The 15,783-nt window shown below is 39.6% G+C and overlaps 1 protein-coding gene across 5 annotated transcripts in view; it reads right to left on the reverse strand.

The window, feature by feature from the left end:
* TBL1X (transducin beta like 1 X-linked) overlaps positions 1-15,783 on the reverse strand; it is a 473,837-nt gene that overhangs the window by 219,168 nt on the left and 238,886 nt on the right. For 3 of the 5 annotated variants that reach the window (XM_030201623.1, XM_030201625.1, XM_030201626.1), the window contains exon 4: positions 15,662-15,782. The exons of the other annotated variants lie outside the window; for them this stretch is intronic. The gene's annotated coding sequence lies outside the window, so the exon portion shown is untranslated. The remainder of the gene's footprint in view (positions 1-15,661; position 15,783) is intronic. 5 annotated transcript variants of the gene reach the window in all.

Genomic DNA, 15,783 nt, shown 5'->3' on the forward strand with positions numbered 1-15,783 from the left:
TATACACCACCCATCAATCATAAATGTACTTTCACTATAAATTAAACTCATTCATAAACCTACATCAAATTTTCCCAAACACTCTCCCACAGTAATAAATCACCCAATTATACTCTCTTACACTTAACTCACTAACTTCCAATTCTCCAAAAGCACTCTTAAAGCACCAATCTCACCAACTCACATAAAACACCACTCTCCAACACTCTCACAACACTCTGCTTATCACTCAACTCCAAACCTCACCCACTTTCAATCTCCACCAACTCTCCAAATCCTCTATCCCAGCCACACCACCAAAAACACGTCCTCTCCTCACCTCAGTCAGAAAAGCTCTGCCAACTGCCAGCCTGCCCGTTACCTGGGAGACGGACCCTTGGCTTGGGATTCCGCAACCCCTCCAGCCAATCCTGAGTCCTGCTCAACATTCCGTATCCTTCTGCTGACCAGCGGAATGTTGAGCAGCACTACTCAAGCCCCATTTTAATTAACAATTTCCCATAGGGATCAATGGGAAAAACTTCAATTAATTAAAAACCCCTCTAAATTTTAATCAAACTACCCCAAATTTCCCATACTAATAAAACCTTCCATTCTCTATTAACCTATATGTTTAAAATTTAAAAATCCCAAAATTTAATATCCGCCCAGAAAAAAACTTCCTAAAATCCCGGAAAAATTCCCAAAAAATTTAAAACCCCCCTCAAAATTCTAAAACCATCTCCCGGACATACCACGTCGAAATTTAAAAATTAACCCTTTCCTAACCCCAAAAAAATAGCACCCTTCCCAAAAGACCCCCTAAAAATATTAAAATTCAAAATCTAACATGACAGAAAAATTCTAAAAAAATTCCCCGACCCCAAATCCAAAAACCAAATTTAAAAAACTCAAAACCCTGATTTTTAAAAAATAAAAGTCCCTATTTCCACAATTTAAAAATTAACCAATTAAAATTTTGGGTTAAAAACCCCTTACCTGTATTCCTGATTTTCTCCTTACGTTTCCCGCTTCCCTCCGTTCCGGTCCCGGTCGTCTCCCCACCGAAACGGAGCCAAAATAAAAAAACTTCCGAAGCTGGCCCAAAATTTAGGCCCCGGCTTCGGCCTAGCCGCGAAGACGCGCGTTCGCGATTCGTGCATGAGGCGCGCCGCCTCATGCACACTCGCGCCGACGTCTCGCGGATCGCCGGCCATGCTCCTCCTCTGTTCCCCGGCCCGGAACACCGCGATGCCTTCTTCCTGCTGCCCCTGCAGCACTGCCTCCCCCCACAAGCGGCCCAGCAGGGCCCGAAGATGCCGGGAATGCCCGGTTCGTGCCCCACATGTCCGGGGACGTGCCCAATCGTCCCCGGACCCACTCAACAGACGCGCTGCCTCCCGCAGCGTTCTTCCTGCCCCAACTCGGGCCCGAAATTTACTCTTCACTCCCGGAGACGTTTGAAAACGTCTCCGGGAGCCCAAAAATCCAGCGCTCACTCCCAGAGCGCCCGGCCCCCAGCCCAGACCCCGAGAAAACGCGACGCTGCACCGGGAGCACTCTTTCCCTTCCCCAGCGCTCCCGGTTCCCAGGTAAGTAAAAAAAAAATTTTTTTTTTTTAATTTAAACCCCGGGTTACATTAGCTCCATATGATTTTTCTTTTGCACCCCAGTGTTCCATAAAATAATCCAAAATCAAATTAGTAAGGAGACTTTTCTTGCCTTTCTAAGGGCATCTCTAGCATTTAGCATGTGCTAATCATTAGCACACACTAAAACCACTAGCATGCCTTTGTAAAAGAGCCCCCCCCCCCAAAAAAAAAAAAAATTTGTTTTAAATTACACAGGTCCCTCAAGTGAATTGAGTATCTGGCAAGTTTTTTACCAACCAGATTTTTGGATTTTTTTCTCCCATATTATTGATTGTAATTTAGGGATGAAATCTTTTCAACAGTAACCCTAGTATGGTGGATTGGTTTGCTGTAAGAGTTACAGGGGGAAAAGGTTTGCAATTTAGGAAGAAATTGAAAACTTTTCTTTTATACTTAGGGTGTTATTGGGGAGAGAGAAGGCAGGCAAATATAAGTTATGGGAAAAAGGAGATGTGGATAGAAATTAGGATGTTGACTGTCTAGTAAGGGGATTTTATTTATTTATTTATTTATTTAGATTTTGCTCACACCTTTTTCAGTAGTAGCTCAAGGTGAGTTACATTCAGGTACACTGGATATTTCTCTGTCCCAGGAGGTCTCACAATCTAAGTTTGTATGGATATTACTTTTGTAATGATGTTATATTGTATATTGTTATATTATGTGGATATTACTTTTGTAATGATGTTATATTGTAAATAGCAATGAGCATCTCCGGGTGTAGCTGTGGTTAATAAGTGTCAGATAAATACATACATACAATAAGAAATATCACATTGGGTTGCACCAATGGTCCATCAAGCCCACCATCCCTTCTTCGCCAACAGTGACCACTTCAAAACACTTGGAAGTGCCCATCCGTTCCCCTATTGTTGATTTCCAGAGGCAAGAGGCGAAAAGCCTCTCGTCTATCTCATTAACAACTTTAATATAAAATAAGCAATAACAAACTACCTATGCATGAAAACTGGAGCTTTTCAAAACTGAAAAGAGCTGGCATCATAATAAGATAATTTTCAACAGGGCAAATTCTTCCATCTTAAGTAGAGGAGTGAATGTTTTCACTTATATACACTGTCATCTAGCACATTTGCTTATTTCCGATCTGAGGAAGAAGGGCAACCTTCGAAAGCTAATCAAGAAATGTATTAAGTTATGTCCAATAAAAAAGGTATAATCTTATTTTCTTTTCCATGTTTTATTTTGTTTGATTTCTATTGACAACAGGGCAAACAAAGGATCAGGCTTTGATTGTCCCATACCAAGATGGTAGATGGATAGATTCAAATCACAGCTCTAACATTTTCAGCCCTGGATGAGTGTTACTTACACAGTTCTAATTTTACTTTGTTTAAACCTTTATTCTTTTGTTGTTTTATTCTCTTTGCTTTTGTTAAAATGCAGAGATAACACAGACAAAACAGAAATGATTCACAAGACTCTACTTTGTGAAACCTGCATGTAGATATTTTCTCTTCAGAAGAAAAGGTATGTGTTTTATCTAGCTTCATGCGAAGTCATGAGGAGAGGGGAGAGTGAGTTGGTAGAGGGACAAGATTTGACAATTATACCCACTAACAGTTTATTTCTAGCTTTGCAACTTCCCAGTTTCCAGGATCATTACATACATTACTTGCAGACCCTACAACAACCACAAGAAGAAAACAAACCAACAAAGCCTAAACGTAACGGCTAGCAACCTTGACAAACTCAGTACGATATGTCTAAACTAATGTCAAAGAAAACACTAGAGCAAAACATGGAATGCAGAACTATAAAGAGAGAATTCAAACTGACAACTTTAAGCTAGATTTACTAACCTGCCTCATGGGGTCTTTTACAAAAGTATGGCAGCGTTATGAGTATGCGCTAAACACTAGAGATGCCCATAGGAATATATGGGCATCTCTAGCCTTTAGCACATGCCTGTTCTTAGCACGTGCTGTCTTGAAACACCAAGCCGCCCGCCTGCCTGGGGTTAACCCACAGCCACTTAGGTCTATCCCCAGCACAGCTCAGGTCTGCCTACACCTGCCGCTTGTGCTCTACACTAGCACCCTCCTCCCACTGACTGGGTCACAACCACCTATGGGCGAGCCTTCCGCTCTCCAATTCTCCCCATTGATTTCTAGATTATTGAAGCCACACTCCCAGTGGTCCCATAGTTCCCAGAAAACACTCACAGACCCAACACACAAACCACCAGGATTCTTTACCAGTTCAGACAGGCAGAGTCAACAAACTAAACAGGTTTATTGTCACACTGGAACAATGAAAAAAAAAATGTGCAATAGCAAACAATAACAGGTAGCTGAATTAAGGATCAATTATAATGCTAACTAAACATCTATATACTGTCTAACACAGTACCCAGGAAGGTCAGGACATATAATTCACCGAGCCTCAGCAAAGAGATCTGTCTCTCTTTCCTCCCGGGCTAAGACTGAACCAACAGCCAGCACTACTGGGTAGTTTTTCAAACTCCAGGCCAATCAGAGTCCAGTCAACAAGATTTAAAATTATACTGCTGCTTGCTTCCTGTTTGTGTTAAAGAAAAGAACATTCAGTTCCCTATAACAGCTTTACAGCAGAGAAACACCACCTGCTCGCCAAATAGGATAAATACACTTCAGGACGTAATTAAAACAGGAAAATATCTAATACATTTTACAGGCTTAAAACACACCGTTTTAATTTATTTATTTTAGTTACATTTGTACCCTTTGCTTTCCCACTCATGGCAGGCTCAATGCGGCTTACATATTGTATAAAGGTACTTATTTGTACCTGGGGCAATGGAGGGTTAAGTGACTTGCCCAGAGTCACAAGGAGCTGCCTGTGCCTGAAGTGGGAATTGAACTCAGTTCCTCAGGACCAGAGTCCACCACCCTAACCACTAGGCCACTCCTCCACTCCACTGTTTCTTCACACATGCTAAAAACACTAGCGTGTCTTTGTAAAAGCCCATTTAGAGAATTAACAGGTTAATTTGCATTTAAAATGTCTTAATGTCAATAACCCAAGTTATTAGTAAATAATGGGGGCTTATGCTAAATTGAATTAATACTCATTAATGTGGAATAATCTGACACTGTTTTCTAGGAATAGAAACTCATTAATGTGTTTTCTATTTCTTACCACTCTTTAAAAAGTTTAAGGCATGCAAAACAATTTAAAGTGTGTTAACCAATCAACCTCTGCACATTAAAAAGTTCTAATATATGTTTAAGAAGTTTCATTAAAAAACAATTTTTAGAAAGCTTGAAAATGAGCAAAAAAAATCTGAAAACTAAGAATTTTTGCTTGTTCACATTTCTACCATTTTTGGTATCACATAGGGCCCAATATACTAAGTTTTTGTCTATGAGGAAAAACCTTTAGTGAATGTGGGACTTACAGTTGTATATGGAATACAGTTAGATTCAACACTTAACCATTGATTCCTCAAATCCAAGCAAACTTCAAGAGCTGCTTCTACTATTTACGACAACTATGCTGCCTCTCTTCTTACATTGAGGAGGAAAATCTTATCCCAGTTGTGCATACCGTGATTACATCAAGACCGGATTACTATAATGCACTCTACAATGATCATAAGTACATAAGTAATGCCATACTGGGAAAAGACCAAAGGTCCTTCGAGCCCAGCATCCTGTCCCCAACAGTGGCCAATCCAGGTCAAGGGCACCTGGCAAGCTACCCAAACATACAAACATTTTATACAAGTTATTCCCGAAATTGTGGATTTTTCCCAAGTCCATTTAGTAGCGGTTTATGGACTTGTCCTTTAGGAAACCATCCAACCCCTTTTTAAACTCTGCCAAGCTAACTGCTTTCACTACGTTATCCGGCAACGAATTCCAGAGTTTAATTATGCGTTGGGTGAAGAAAAAAATTCTCCGATTTGTTTTAAATTTACTACACTGTAGTTTCATTGCATGCCCCCTAGTCCTAGTATTTTTGGAACGCGTAAACAGACGCTTCACATCCACCTGTTCCACTCCACTCATTATTTTATATACCTCTAACATGTCTCCCCTCAGCCGTCTCTTCTCCAAGCTGAAAAGCCCTAGCCTCCTCAGTCTTTCCTCATAGGGAAGTTGTCCCATCCCTGCTATCATTTTTGTCGCCCTTCGCTGCACCTTTTCCAGTTCTACTATATCTTTCTTGAGATGCAGCGACCAGAATTGAACACAATACTCAAGGTGCGGTCGCACCATGGAGCGAAACAATGGCATCTTAACATCCTCACATCTGTTCTCCATACCTTTCCTAATAATACCCAACATTCTATTCACTTTCCGAGCCGCAGCAGCACACTGAGCAGAAGGTTTCAGTGTATTATCAACGACGACACCCAGATCCCTTTCTTGGTCCGTAACTCCTAACATGGAACCTCGCATTACGTAGCTATAATTCGGGTTCTTTTTTCCCACATGCATCACCTTGCACTTGTTCACATTAAACGTCATCTGCCATTTAGCCGCCCAGTCTCCCAGTCTCATAAGGTCCTTCTGTAATTTTTCACAATCCTCTCGAAAGTTAACGACTTTGAATAACTTTGTGTCATCAGCAAATTTAATTACCTCGCTAGTTACTCCCATCTCTAAATCATTTATAAATATATTAAAAAGCAGCGGTCCTAGCACTGACCCCTGAGGAACCCCACTAACTACCCTTCTCCATTGTGAATACTGTCCATTTAACCCCACTCTCTGTTTCCTATCCTTCAACCAGTTTTTAATCCACAATAGGACATTTCCTCCTATCCCATGACCCTCCAATTTCCTCTGTAGCCTTTCATGAGGCACCTTATCAAATGCCTTTTGAAAATCCAGATACACAATATCAACCAGCTCCCCTTTGTCCACATGTTTGTTTCAAAAGTGGAATACCACAGGTCTCATTATATGTGACGAAAAGCAATACAGCATTTCACAGTAAGAATGTCATATTAACAGTCAAATATGGTGGTGGTAGTGTGATGGTGTGCGAATGCTTTGCTGCCTCAGGACCTGGGAAACTTGCCATTATTGAAGGAACCATGAATTCTGCATTGTACCAGAAAATTCTTAAGGAAAATATCTGGTCATCCGTCTGTAAGCTGAAACTGAAGTGTAATTGTATTATGCAGCAAGGCAGTGATCCAAAACACAAAAGGAACTCTACATCTGAATGGCTGAGGAGAAAAAAAAAAGAAAAACTTAGTTGAAGTCCTGACTTGAACCTAACAATTCCTTTTTCACATCAGTGATAAGAACGCTGGATAATTTTGTTCCTTAAATGAAGCAATTTAAAATCTGCTACGGTGTTTATTCAGGTTTCCTTTGTCTAATACAGTATTACATTTTGTTTAAAGATCAGAAACCATTCAGCACGACATAAGCAATAACAAGAGAAATCGGGGGGGGGGGGGGGGGGGGGGGGAATACTTTTTCATATCACTGTAGATGCTTATGGCGCTCATTTTCAAAGCAGATGGATGTATCAAAATGGCCCCCCCCCCCCCCAAAAAAAAATAGGTCCATCTGCCAAAAAGGTCCAAATGGGGATTTTTCGAAAGGCACAATTTGGACATTTTATACTGCAGTTCATCCATATAGCAAGGGGGGCACATTGGAGGCATGTCTTGGGGGGACTAGGTCGGGCCCAAATTAGGACGTCTTTCAATGTTAATGGAATGGGAAGAAAAGTTCAAGCCAACCAAGAAGAATGATTTTATCTTGGACATATTCTTATATCCAGGGTACGAAAAGGTGCTCTGATTGAGCAGCTGATCACGAGAGAGATGAAGGACTGACTCCTCCTTAATACCCAAGTGGTTACTGACCCTCTCCCACCCCACTAAGTGAAAGTGATAGTGGATACCAGGCTTTATGACAGCTTTAGTTATTATTGCCATTCCTAATAGAGCAGCAAGCAAGTATAAGGAGTAGTCTAGTGGTGAGTGAGAGGACTTTGAACAACGGGACCCAGATGTAACTTCCATTTTAACTCTCATTTCTGTGCAAATATGTGAACCCTCCTGGAACAAAGAGATACCTACTGAACCTGAACTTATAAGACCACCTGCAAATGTGGTGGCTATTGTAGTAGTGGGCCTTTAGGTATGGCAGGTTTTTATTTGTTCCTGGAGGGCTCACAATAACATATAAATGAATTAAGGTGGGATTTGTACCTGGGTCCTGTTGTTTAAAGCCCACTGTACTGACCACTAGGCTGCCCCTCTGTATTGCAGTGATGTCTGCATGTCCATTTTTATACAAATGATGCCAGACAGACGTTTTTGGCATTCATAATTTGGACATTTCATTTTGGAAAATGGCTGTTCATTTTGGATGTTTTCAGCACATGAATGTCCTTCTCATGTATTTCTGAACAGGACATTCTGATGTTCTTCCTGTTCCAAAATAGTTGCGAGATAAACTTTTCTTTTTTGGGATGTTATGAGCAAGACGTCCAAATTCTGGCTTTGGACGTTCTTTTGAAAATGCCCTGCCATGTGTTTCTATGAGATACCGGTACAAAATCCTACTGAAATCACAGCTAAAATGAAAATGTGGACATTTATGCCTGTTCGAAAGCAGACATAAATATATAGGCATAAAATATACAAGCTATTTCAACTCCATCTCTCCACCCAAAACCTGCCTATAGCTGGGTTGTGTAAAGTAAGCATAATCTTGTGATCATGTATAATTTTAGTGGTGTAATTTTATAAACATCATTTTATATATGTGTACTGTCATAAATGTGTGAGTTTGATTTAATTAGGCTCCAGAGGGAGCTATAATTTCAGGCCCCTGGCCAAGAACTATCACTGCCATAGGAGCCAGCTCTGTGGGTGCTTGAGTACCCCCAATATTGAGAAAATTCCTTGCATGTGTACAGGGAGGGGTTATTTCCACTGGACTTAGCACCCCCCCCCCCCAATGATTTTAAAAACTCGGCTCCTATGATCACTGCCATGGCTGAGCTGAGAGGGGTATATAAAAAATTGGGGAAGAACCTAAACAGTTGCAAATGAAGATTCATGGCACAGGAAGAGGTCAATCTCAGCTAAGCTGGAAGTCTAAACCAGTTGGGGGAAGTGTGTGGCTACTAGGTGAAAATGCATACATTAGAGAGAGAGATTTCAGAGATACAAGGTGGTAGAAGTCAGGACTGCTCAGTATATCCCTTATGAGAGGGAGCTTACAGAAAATCTAGGCTTTCTTCCCATGGGGTCCCTTTCCGTGTGCCTCTTTAGACAAAGGAACAACAGGTCATCTTACAAGTCTGGACATGTTGACCAAAAGCATAGGATGTGTGTTTTCATCATAAACAAGGAATTTGCTCTTTGACTTAGTATGGTATCAGTAAGTGAATTGGGTGTAAAACAGTTTTCTGTAATGATTAACCTTGCAATAGATGGTCCCATTTTTCCACTTAACAGCAGTAATTTCTAACCACCTGAAAATAAGATCTTATATCTAGGTCTGCTTCCTTTTCTGTCATAATATATTTTATTACTTATGTTTCTCGAGTTTATTGAATAATAATAATAAAAAAAAGATGTCCATCTTTCATTGTCTCCCTCTCACTCCTCCCCAACCCCCCACCCCCCTCAACACACTCTCAGCTAATTTGAAAAAAGCTTTTAACATGGAGATCATTCTTCAACAGTTCATTGTCACCTTCATATGCTACATTTTGCAGCAAGCATACTTACAAAGGATTCAAATAGACATTGGCATGATACCCTGACTCATGATTTTTTGTTCTTATTTTCTAGAGTGCAGTTTAAGCTGAAGGAGCATTCAAAAAAAAACTTTGAACACTGGCATTCCTAGCAAATGACATTTGAATAATATTAAAGGGGGAGGTTTGCTATTTTCCTTGCCAGCTGAACTATATCGATGATACTTTTGCTTTCAGCTCTATTTTGTCTCTGTAGCATGAAGACTAATTTGTATCCATACAGTTGCCCTTGACGGGTTGCAGGTTACCAAAATTTCTCCTCAAGATCTGCAGTTCCCATGATATTTTTTTACGTCTTAGCTCACTGCTTTTTCATGTATTCTATTCCTGGTTAACAATCTACCATCCATTAGTTGTTCCTAGGTTACCCATCTAAGCATTCTCATGATCAGTGTGGCATTAAACAGAAGCTAGATTTTGCAAAGAGAAGAGGGTTACACGTCTCCTGGCTTCAGAACAATGCCACCTTGTTAAAAAGTCCACTGTATGTGAACTGCAGAGTCTCCATCTGGTTCAAGTTTATATCAAGGACTGTTAATTCTCCTGGTCACCTGTTTATACAGATGCCAAGTAGTAACCACCACAGAGACAACTGCTTTAAAAAAAATAGGTATTATTTATATTGGATATGTCTTATTTTTGACATGGTTACTTGATTTTTGATGGTTGTTTTCTTGCTTGTTATCAAGGTGATACTTGGTTGATAAAAAACATTAATAAAAAAAGAACTGAGAAACTATGGAATTTGTTATCGGAAGATGTGGTTGAGGCAGTTACCACGGTTGAGTTTAAAAAGAGTTTAGAAAGGCTCCTGGAGGAAAACTTCATTGAAGCGTTATTAGCCATGTAGTTTTGAGGTAGCCATTGCTCATCTCTGAGTATGGAGCAATAGAAAATAGATCTATTCCATCGGATCCTACCAGACACTTGTGACCTGGATTAGTTACTGTCGGAGCTATGATACTGGCCTTGACCGATCTTTGGTCTGACCTAATATGATACATCTCTAAAAACACTAGCATGCCTACAGCGTGGCTTAGTAAACAGGGCCCTATGACAATTAACACCATTAAAAATATTGATTAAAAACAGCAAAAACAAAATGAGCCCTTTAAGAATATGTTTTTCTTTTCTCCCAAATCTTTGGGCCCTGTTTACAAAGGCACACTATTGTTTTAGTGAGCACTAAAATTTAGCATGCGCTAATGCTAAAGGTGCCCACATATTCCTATGGGTGTCTAGCATTAACGTGCACTAATTTTTAGCGTGCCCAAAGAATGATAGCTCACCTACAGCGTGGCTTAATAAACAGGGTCCTTTTTTTTTATTACTTTATTTATTCATTTTATATTACATTTATGTCCAATACATAAATGGGAAAGAAAAGAGGAAACAGGGTCCTTTATTTTTAAGGGAGTTATGTATGTTTTGGAATGTCTGCTGTTAGTGCCAATAATGTTTTATGCAACTGACAAGTCACATGACCCAACCTCAAGGTTAAAGGCAGTTTTTCCAGCCACGCACAGATTCATATGCATGAGCGAACATCTGCCCTGTGTCTGGAGGCTCTGGTGAGTTTCTCTTTCATATTCTGTCTGACTTGCACATACAAACTATTTTTGTATCATACCCTTTTTGAGATAACTATTGATATACATTTTTCTAATTGTTTCAGTTTTACCTGGGTGAATTGGCAGTATTACTCCTTGGGCAAAGTAGCACCATTACATCTTAAGGGTACGTAATGATACCTTTACTTGTTCCAGGATACCTTTTAAAGTATTTATTTGTCTTATGTGCATAGTACATATTTATTGATCTGTTTATATATACTTTTAATTTTATGTTATACTAACGAATATGGCGTTTTTAACAGTCAATTGGTTTTAAGTTATACTTATATATTATGTTATGGCCGTTTGGTCTCTGTTTATTAGGTATGTGTATATCCATTTTTATGCTAACATGTTTTTATATGTTTATTAGCATAAGCAATGGCCCTGAAGCAGCCCTGCTGGGCGAAATACAGCTGTGTCGGGCACCTTTTTATCTGGTGTCTACAATAAAGGTTTGTTTGTTTTTTTAAATCTACTTCCATCATGTCTACTTCTTCGACTTCCATTTTACTGGGACTGGCACTTGCCTATCTGATTCCCAAGATCAAAATTTATATAGACCAGGCATAAATGGTCATCCTTAAATAATCACACATAAATGTGGACTTCCATAACTAAATCTAGCTGTGCAGATGCCATTATAGAACAATGTGTAATGCTCAACATTTTGGCACCTACACTTTGGTGACCTATACTGAATTGAACACCTAGCATGTGCAAAATTAATTTAACAGGCATTAACCTAAAAATTTAATTGGCCAGGGTCTATCTGCATGGTACATTAAAAAGTATCTCTGAAATGAATCAAAGAAAAGTTTTAGATTTGAGGGGGAAAAAAAGCCAAACGAAAAAAAAAATGTTTTCTCTGTTCACATCTCTAGTGCAAACCTTTGTATTAACTACTGGAGGCAGAGTCAGTAACACAAAAAGCACTTAACTAGTACCATATTATCTGCTATGTTAGTAATCGAAATATAGTAGCTACTTCCGTATTAACTGCAAAGTGAAATCCTTGTCCATTCATAAGAACATAAGTGTTGCCATACTGGGCCAGACCGAAGGTCCATCAAGCCCAGTATCCTGTTTCCAACAGTGTCCAATCCAGGTCACAAGTGCCTGGCAAGATTCCAGAACAGTAAAACAAATTTTATGTTGCTTATCCTAGAAATAAGCAGTGGATTTCCCCAAGTCCATCTTGCATTGGTGGGACAACTGAACTTGTGTGCCAATATAGCAAAATTCAAGCGGGTTTTAAACACTCATTTATTTGTAGAAGCCTTTATGTGAAGAAAGTTTTGATGCAGTATGAGCAGCAATTCTATTAGCTGTGATATGTTTAAGAGTATTTTGCATTATTTTGTTATTTTTTATATTTTAATTTTTGTTTGTTTTAATTTTGTAAACCACCTAGCTGTTAAGCGGTAGAGAAATTTGGAAAATAAATAATGGCTTATGGACTTTTCTTTTAGGACATTAGCCAAACCTTTTTAAACCCTGCTAAACTAACTGCTTTTACTACATTCTCTGGCAACAAATTCAAAAGTTTAATTACACATTGCATGAAGAAATATTTGCTCCAGTTTGTTTTAAATTTGCTATTTAGTAGCTTCATTGTGTGCACACTAGTCCTATTATTTTTGGAAACAGTAAACAAGCAATTCACGTCTACCCAATCCACTCCACTCCACTCAGTATTTTATAGACCTTTATCATATCTCTTTTCAGTCGTGTCTTCTCCAAGCTAAAGAGCCCTAGCCACTTTAGCCTTTCCTCATACAGAAGTCGTCCCATTCCCTTTATCGTTTTCACTGCCCTTCTCTGTACCTTTTCTAATTCCGCTACATCTCTTTTGAGATGCGGTGACCATTCCCTACCGCTAACAAACATTTGTGAAAGGTGTTTAACACAGCAGTCCATGAACACTATCATTTAGGGGTCATTTTACTAAGCTGAGGTAAAAGGGGGCCTGTGCGAGTGTCAGCATGTGCTTTTGATGTGTGCTGAAGCCCCCTTTTACTGCAGCAGTTAAAAGGCTGTCTTTTGTTTTTTTAAAGAAATGGTTGTGCAGTAAGTGAACCACTTACTGCGCTGCCATTTCAGGGTGAGCACTTACCACCACCTCGATGGCTCTTGTGCTAACCCAGCGGTAGCCGGGCAGCACGTGGCACTGCCCAATTACTGCCAGTTAAACACCATTGCTACAAAAATAGAAAATAATTTTGTAGCGCCGCATATGGCGTGCATTGGGTGTGGGAACTCTGCCTTGCTGTTGTGGTAGCCCAGCGGCAGTTCCGTGGTGGGCTTACTGCTACTTAGTAAAAGGGTCCCTTAATGCACTGTGCTAAAAGCTGCATTAAGCACATACTACAGCTTCGTAAATATGCCACACTGTTAGTTACAAATATCTGTAATATTTGCTATGATTTCTTCAGTAACATTTGGTTGTTCCCACAGCTTTGCTAAATGTGCCTTTACTTAACTAAACCACCAGAGTCTGCTGACACATGACAAATGATTTCCAAGGTCCTTGAAAAGCCTCCAAACCCAAATATATGCTCTGGAGAAACTCTCTCACATTGGGTTTCTGTTACTGATGCATAAGAAATAATAAATAGCTAACAAACTGACTACCCACAGCAACATTTTGAAATCATTTAAAAAAGGGTTTGATTAGTTTGGACAGAGGGGCAACACAACACACAGTCCATCTGGTTGCCTTTACTTCTGCCATGCTGAATTCTTTTTCGCATTATATTGTGTCTAAAGAACATTCACTTAAGAGAAACCTACTTGTGTTGGTTGTTGTACTGAAATCTATACCTGCTCAGTAGATGGGACTGCTGCTATTACATTTCATTAATTTATTTTTATTAATGCTTTTTAGAAAGTACATCAAAGACAACTATGAATAAGGATATAGAACTTAGAACAACTGAATAAACAAAAAAATAAAAAGGAAAACTACATAGCTCAATATAGTCCACAAAAAAGGGAGACCAAGAAACCATTACTACCAGAGGAAAAAGGTACATAAAAAGATGAAATTAAATTGCAAAAAATTAATAAGAAGTGGCCTAATTATGGCTTAACTAACAGACTTAACTTAGTTTCCAAATCTAGCAGATCTTTTACCTTCCAGGAAAAACTGCAGTTGAGAAGGTTTATAAAAGATATATGAATTATCATCAAAAAGAATTGTACATTTGCAGGGATATCTTAATTGGATCTTCACACCTATTTCCCAAACCTTTTGCCAGCAGTTAAAGAACTGCTTTCGTCTAGTTTGAGTCAATCTAGCAACATCAGAAAGTTTTTCAGTCAAGAAAAGTAGAATCCTTTGATCGAAAGTAAACTCGAAGTAAAGCATATTTATCTTGTTGGAAGATAAAAGTAACTAACAAAGTACTCCTTGAAATAACCTTTTCATTAGATTTTTTAAGAATACCAGTCAAATCCAAGCTATCAGAAAGAGACATTGATCTCCTTCAGGAGTAAAATGTTGCTTTGAGAAAGGAAGGTAAAATATCTTTGGTGGGGGAAGGGGGAGACCCTCTTCAGTATACTTGAACACTTCTCTCAAAAAATTATAGAATAATTCTTTTGGTGTAGATGTTAAGAGCTGAGGGAAATTCAAAAGTCACAAGTTCAGTTCCCTAGTATAATTTCCAATGTTCTCCATTTCTATCTTGCATCATAGAAATTTGAGACTGTAGTAATTGAACAGAAAGTTTCCAAAATCCTTGTCCCAGAAAAAGCTGATGTTTCCTCTAGCTTTTGAATTTTTAAAGCATTCTCTCCAGTAGTCAGTACAGCCAAGGAACAAACTTCAAAGATGAACATATGAAGTCTGCCGTTACATTTTTAAAACAATAAAGAGACTGACTTGCAATAGCTTCAGTCTACCTTTTACTAAGTTGTGCCAGAAAATGGCCTACGCTTGTGTAGGCGCATGTATTGGACGTCAGCATGTGCATTTTTCCGCATGCCTGTAAAAAAGGCCTTTTGGGGGGGGGGGCAAAAATGGACGTATGGCAAAATAAAAATCAGCGCGCATCCATTTTGGGCTTCAGAACTCACCGTCACCCATTGACTTAGCTGTAAGGTCTCGCACATTAACCAGGCAGGAATTGTCAGCGCATGTACACTGGCGTTTACAGCCTGGTTAGCACCACGTGGTAGAAAATAGAAATTATTTTGTGCCGCGTGTTTTGGACGTACGTCAAAATTAGAATTACTGCTTGGGACATGCGGTAGCCGGGCGGTAGTTCTACTTTGACACGTGTTGTACATGCGTAGGCACCTACCTGCATTAGTAAAAGAGCCCCACAGTTACCTTAACTGATGCATAGTGTTCTCACTGTGCATAGCACTATTGTTTCTGAACCAACATAAATGTGATGCCTAGCAGATGATTTTCTGCATATGTGACAATATGCACGTGTAAAATGGCACTTATAAAACTGTCTCCCACGTACAAATATGCACAGTGGCAAGGTAATGGAGGATTAAGGCATAGGCAAACTAGGCACATGCCTAGGGTCCAAATATTTAAGGAGGACCCTCTTGGATGTCTTAATTCAATGGATCACCCAAGGCAGATTTTTGCCCCATTAGGTCAGCTGTTGGCAAAAAGGAGACTAGTGGGGGGAAGAGGCTACAGGCACTATTACTCACCGAGGTCTGTCTGTTCTCACCCTCTGAGCACACCTTCCAGTAGGCAGGAACTCCGCTGTGCTTTTTACTTGCTTTTTCCTCCTCTGCCAATTTTACTCTTCTGTCAAGACCACGCAAGACCC

The sequence above is a fragment of the Microcaecilia unicolor genome, chromosome 4 (genome assembly GCF_901765095.1).
Source record: "Microcaecilia unicolor chromosome 4, aMicUni1.1, whole genome shotgun sequence".
Taxonomy (NCBI): Eukaryota; Metazoa; Chordata; class Amphibia; order Gymnophiona; family Siphonopidae; genus Microcaecilia; species Microcaecilia unicolor.